This window comes from Acomys minous (assembly GCF_964271855.1).
Source record: "Acomys minous genome assembly, chromosome: 2".
NCBI lineage: Eukaryota > Metazoa > Chordata > Mammalia > Rodentia > Muridae > Acomys > Acomys minous.
Window position 1 is genome coordinate 140800423 of NC_140484.1, and position 6615 is coordinate 140807037.

The 6615-nt window shown below is 47.6% G+C and overlaps 1 long non-coding RNA gene across 1 annotated transcript; it reads left to right on the forward strand.

Annotated features, from left to right (window-relative positions):
• The first annotated feature begins 3903 nt into the window (after positions 1-3903).
• LOC311583771 lies at positions 3904-5492 on the forward strand. The gene is made up of 2 exons (XR_014774663.1): positions 3904-5053; positions 5139-5492. It is a non-coding gene; the product is annotated as an uncharacterized lncRNA (long non-coding RNA).
• The last annotated feature ends 1123 nt before the right edge of the window (positions 5493-6615 follow it).

Genomic DNA, 6615 nt, shown 5'->3' on the forward strand with positions numbered 1-6615 from the left:
GTCCCTTGTTTAACTCAGTAACATTTAAACAAAGATTTGGGAAACTGTCCAAACCAAAGGCAGTTTCCTCAAGGCTTTTGTACTTTGTGGCAGATTTCTGGAGGATTTTTAAAATACACAAGAAGGCTATGAATGTTTGTTTTTGGATTTTTTTTTTAAATATTTCTTAGACACTTTTATTATTTCTTTGGGTACCCCTCTGTTCTCCCAACCATTTTTTTCCTTTTTTTATTAATTTATTCTTGTTACATCTCAATAGTTATCCCATCCCTTGTATCCTCCCATTCTTCCCTCCCTCCCATTTTCCCCTTATTCCCCTCCTCTATGACTGTTCCTGAGGGGGATTACCTCCCCCTGTATATGCTCATAGGGTATCAAGTCTCTTCTTGGTAACCTGCTGTCCTTCCTCTGAGTGCCACCAGGTCTCCCCCTCCAGGGGGCATGGTCAAAGGTGAGGCACCAGAGTATGTGGGAAAGTCATATCCCACTCTCCACTCTACTGTGGAGAATGTTAGGCAGATTTGGGCCCAGGGGTCCTGCTCAAACTAAGGCACCAGCCAAGGACAATACAGGCCGTAAAACGTTAAACCCCTACCCAGATCTAGCCAATGTTTTTGGATTTTTAAGGCAAGGTCTCTACATAGTCCTGGCTGTCCTGGAACTCAGTATGAAGATTAGGCTGGCCTCAAACTCATAGAGATCTGCCTCCCAAGTGCTGAAATGAAAGGTGTGTGCTACCACACCTGGCTATTTAGGTTTTTGTTTTTGTTTTTTCCAGACAGGGTTTCTCTGTAGCCTTGGCTATCCTCCTGAGTGCTGGGATGAAAGGCATGTGCCACCAACCCCTCACCCCCGGTGTATTTTTATTTTTCATAAGTAATATGTAGCCAGGTGGTGGTGGTGCACACCTTTAATCCCAGCACTCGGGAGGCAGAGGCAGGCGGATTGCTGTGAGTTCAAAGCCAGCCTGGTCTACAAAGCAAGTCCAGGACAGCCAAGGCTACACAGAGAGACCCTGTCTTGGGGGGGGGGGGAGTAATAATGTATTTTTTTGTAACCATTGTAAGAAAGCTTTGATAATCAAGAGTTATTAAATGCACCTTAAGACAATGAACTGAGAATGCAGAGGTAGGATACCCTCTTCCAAAAAAACTTATAAATACAAGCTTGTCTCTGTGGCATGGAGTAGAGTGTGCTACTGTCTGCAGAACATGGAGACACCAAGGAGAAAGCAGAGCAGGCAAGATTTCCAGGAGAGCAGAAGGCACTGAGCAGCACTGATTGGTGGATGCCCTCGGAGGTGCTGCAGGCAGAGGCCAGTGCAATGACTCTGTGGCAGTAACTCCCCAGATGCCTCCGATTCAGGTTAGCTGCCTGGGTGCAGGTCAGTCACACAGCTAGTTCTGTGCAGTGCAGATGAGAAGGCAAGTCTCTGGTCACTTCTTTCTGCACTTTCCAAAACACCAGTTCTACTCAGATCTGTCCCCAAGTGACAAGAACCCATCCTTGAGAATTCCCTTTACTTTAGGTAGTAAATAGACCCCCAGAAGGCAGACCTTGGGAAAGCCAGAGATAACATGTAGAGTGTGGCTTCTGTTGAGGTCAAGTCATGTCTCTTGGTTATTCCATATTGAATAAAAGCAGCATGCCAGGCCGTTCCTTGCTCTAGGAGACTTCCATTTCAAAAACAACAAAAGAAAAAAAATGTATGTGTGCCTTTGTGTACATATGTACACCACATGCATGCAGATGCCCCTGAAGGCCACAAGAGGACATTGGGCCCCCTGAGCTGGAGCTAGAGGTTGTTGTACCTGCTGTGGGTGCAGGAAAGTAAACTCCAGCCCTCTTGGAAAAGCCCCAAACGCTCATAAGCACTGAGCCATTTCTCCAGTTCCCTATAAACAAAGTTTCCTGCTCCATCTTGAAGGACTGAGAGTCTCTGGTGGACTGAGAAACACCATTTGCCAGGCACCACCCATCCAGCCCAGACTGATGAAATGACTTACTCCCCAGGATAAAAAAGGGTGCCACTCTGTAAGCCCTGAAATCGGATTGGAGTGACTTTAGACTGCAGGGGCACGTGGAAGCATTAAACTCACATCAGGAGGCAGAGGCAAGTGAATCTCTGTAAGTTCAAGGCCAGCAGGGCTACGTAGTGAAAGCCTGTCTCGAAGAAATGTAGGGGTACCAGGTGCAAGACTTTTTATCAGACAGACCAACCAAGGAGAGGGTGTGGTTGTCTTACCTGGCCTCCAAGGTGATGGAGCATGGCCTCACATCAACCTAGTGTCTGATACCGGCTGGGTGTGTGGGTCAAGGACTGAGGACGCTGGGTCCCCAGCTGTTGTCAAGGCCTACTTGACTGCCACCTGTCCCCCTGCTTGCCCTGCTGGACCTGGGCCTGGTCACCCGTTTCCTGCCAACCTACATCCTGCTTCAGACAGGTTTGCTCTTTCACCTAGCAGCTGCACGCCGCAGCTTTGCTCCCAGACCTGACTGCAGCAGCTCCCTCCAGGCGCATCATCACTACAGCCTCCCAGCTCTCTCAACCGCGGCTGTGATCCCTTTAACTTGTACTCATTCTGTAAGCCTTATGTGCGGACAGTGGTTTGGGTAAGAACGGCCCCCATAGGCTCATACAGTTGAATGCTTGAGCCACAGTTGCTGGAACTGTTTGGGAAAGATCAGGAGGTGTGGCCTTGTTGGGGAGATGTGTTTCTTCTGGGGGGAGTTGGGCCTTGAGTTTGAAAGCCCACACTTCTCAGTTTTCTCTGTCTCTCTCCCTCCCTCCTTCCCTCCTCCCTCCCTCCCTCCTCCCTCCCTCCCTCCCTCCCTCCCTCCTCCCTCCCTCCCCCCTCCCTCCCTTGTGCTTATGGGTCAGATGTAAGCTCTCAGCTACTGCTCCAGCACCATGCTTGCTTGCCTACTGCCAATGCTTCCCACCATGATGGGGTGGGAACTGTGAGCCCCCAAATTAAACACTTCCTTCTATAAGTTGCCTAAGTCACGGTCTTATCACAGCAGTGGGAAAGTAACTAAGACAATATAAAATATGCAGATGCCTTTACTGTGTTATTTGTGATATGAGCATAAACAAAAATTAGATTGGAATAAAAGAGCCTGCCTTTTTCTCAGCCAGGCTACCAACGTAGACAAATTATGTGACAAATTTCTATCACTTAAAACACTAAACCTTAGTTGGGCAGTGGTGGCGCACGCCTTTAATCCCAGCACTCGGGAGGCAGAGGCAGGGGATCGCTGTGAGTTCGAAGCCAGCCTGGTCTACAAAGGGAGTCCAGGACAGCCAAGGCTACACAGAGAAACCCTGTCTCAAAAACCCAAAAAAAAATAAAACAAAAAAACCACTAAACCTTGTGAATCCACTGTCAATAAGTTCTGACATTCTGTTCCTACATGTCTAGCATGGTGCATTCACCTTTGTGTGATGATTTGGCCTCAGAGTGCTTCTGGGTAACACCACATCAGCCTGTTTCTGTGTCCTTAGACCACCAGAACAGCAATGTTCTCATAACCCTGGCCACACTGCCTGCCTCAGAAGATACTATCAGGCACAACTTCCTTCACTGCCTGGACAGTCACTACAGGAGTGTTCCAGAACAGGAAAGCCCTCTGACAAAAGACCCATGACTGACTTAACTGGCCCTGCTTGACTCCTACTGCCCTGTGGGGCTCACAGAAGCGCTGGTCTTCCTTTGCCCTGGGGCTAGGATCCTGCGTCCCTGTGCAGGTCAGCTCCACTCCCTTAGTAGGGCTGATGTCAGCAGCTGTGGAGAAGCAGCAGTCAGTGAGGCTCAGGGAGGGGAGGGCAGAAGAAAAGAGGGGTGGGCAGGGAGGGGGGCAGGAGGGGTGAGGTGGGGCAGGGGGCAGTGGGGGCCAGGTAAGTTGCTTGGGTGTTTGGCATGCATGAAGGCCAAGGCTTGCCTAGGCTACAAGACGCCAGGAATCTGGGGTAAGAATCTCGCTCATGGCTGCTCAGAAGCTGTGTGACCTCAAGCACGTTCATCATCCCAGCTGACTTCTTGGCGCATCAGCATCAAAATGTTTCTTCTCCTGAGAGATCTATCTGAGAAACCCTCATTTGAGGAAACAAGTTTTCATTATCTTTGTTGGTCAGTCAGAACTAGACCAGGAACAACCATAAAACCAGAACTGCTGGACTGAAAAATAAATTGTTGTCATTTAATGCAAGAAAAAATATTTTCGAGTCCAGGACAGCCAAGGTTACACAGAGAAACTCGGTCTTAAAAAAAAGAAAAGAAAAGAAAAGAAAAAATAATTTATTCTACACCCAGAGCTTTAACCACCTCTCCCAAAGTTACTGCTGTCAAATGTGGTAAGCAGACAGCTCTTCCATACCTCGGAAGACACACTGGACTCCCAGGAGGCTTGGGAGGATTATTCGCAGATTAAGTGATGAGGATGTGAAGTCCCAGAACAATGACCAGGTGAATGCATCATCCTGATCCTCCCGCACAACTTGTCTGGACCACTGGGGCAAGTTCAGACACTCCTTCTTCATAGGCTATCCTTTTAAAATCTCTTCCTTCCTCCTCCTCTCTGTACCACTTAGACCTCTGAGCACGGCAGGCACCACCTTCATGGGATCAGCTGTGCCTGCTCACACGACTCTGTCATTACTGGGCTTATAAACTGTTAACATTCCCTCAAAGAAAGAGGCGGTGGAAGCTGGGTGTGGTGGCACATGCCTTTAATCCCAGCACTTGGGAGGCAGAGAGAGTGGTAGATCTCTGTGAGTTCGAGGCCAGCCTGGTCTATAAAGCGAGGCCAGGACAGCCAAGGCTACACAGAGAAACCTTGTCTCGAAAAACCAAAAAGAAAGAAAGAAAGGCGTTGGAGAGGATCAGGGACCCTCCTCTGAGGTCCCCGCTGTTCCTCTCAGCCATGTGGAGGCGGTTCTGACCTCATTGCACACTGTCTCATGGTCTCCGGAGCCGCCTGAGTGAACACACTGTGGGAGATCCGAAGCGTGCTACGAGGAAACCGTCAATCCACGCTGGGTGAAGACTTTTGGGTAAGACTGCTTTGGGGACCCCACACTGCTGCCACTAGCACCTCCCCAATGCTCTGTAAGCACAACGAGCCTGTTGCTTTCCCAGGTGAACTTCGTTCTGAAGATCTGAGAAGGAGGGGATAGATGCTGTTGACTCTCCAGGGAAGGAATTCCAGAACCCCAGTGTCCATTGATATTTGCAATATTTGTAAGCTGATGCAGTTGAAGTGTTTGAGATGTTTCTGAATAATTAGAAATGGTATTTATGGGGTTGGAGAGAAGGCTCAGAGGTTAAGAGCACTGACTGCTCTTCCAGAGGTCCTGAGTTCAATTCCCAGCACCCACATGGAGGCTCACAAACATCTATAATGTGATCTAATGCCCTCTTCTGTCATGGAGGTAAAGCACTGTATACATAATAAATAAATAAATCTTTTAAAAAATGGTATTTACTATTTCAGTCCTAGAATCTCATAACTATAGATAAATGCGCTGCAACTTTGCCTATAAATATATGTATTTGGCTCTCGGTTTTTTGCTTTTTTTCTGCTCTGTAGAAGAAAAGCTTCTGATAATATTTCCTGCTTTTAAATATTTATTCTTGGGAGAGGCTTTGACTCTGAGCTAATCAAAAATTTTTATGTTAATTATCTATCTACTTTTGTGTGCTTGTGTGTGCTGAAGCTGATCCAACCTCGATACTGTTGACTCTCCAGAGACTAATCTGTATTTAGTTGTGAAAGCCACAGTTAACTAGGTAGGCATGAGGCTTCCAGAGATCAGATTTTTTTTTTTCAATTTTTATTTTTTTGGCTTTTTGAGACAGAGTTTCTCTGTGATCCACCTGCCTCTGCCTTCCAAGTTCTGGGATTAAAGGCATGTGCCACCATGCCCAGCCCTAAGAGACCAGATTTTCAGATATTTTATTGCTGAATTTGAGCTTACCTTCTCATCCACCTTGTCTTTCAAATAGATCTTTAAGCCAATGAGTCTTTTCCATGGCATACCAAGCCTACTTTAAGAAGTCTACAGACAAGCTGGGCACTGTGGTACATGATTATAATCCCAGCACTCTGGGAGGTGGAGGCAGACAGATCTCTGTGAGTTCAAGGCCAGCCTGGTCTATAAAGTGAGTCTAGGACAGCCAAGGCTACACAGAGAAACCCTGTCTCAAATAAACAAAAGGAAGAGGGGGAAGAGGAGGAGGGGGGGAAGAAGAAGAAGAAGAAGAAGAAGAAGAAGAAGAAGAAGAAGAAGAAGAAGAAGAAGAGGAGGAGGAGGAGGAGGAGGAGGAGGAGGAGGAGGAGGAGGAGGAGGAAGTCGTCGTCTACAGATTGCCAGGTGATGATGATGCACACCTTTAATCCCAGTACTTGAAAGGCAGGCAGAACTCTGTGAGTTCAAGGACAGCTTGGTCTACACAGTGAGTTTCAGGACAGCCAGGCCTACACAGAGAAACCCTGCCTTGAAACACCAGAAGAAAGAGAGAGAGAGAAAGAGAAAGAGAAAGGAAGGAAGACACAGACACGTTGTGAAAATGTCACATTCTATAGTCCTGTACGATTAGCAAAGCTTTTGGTGGC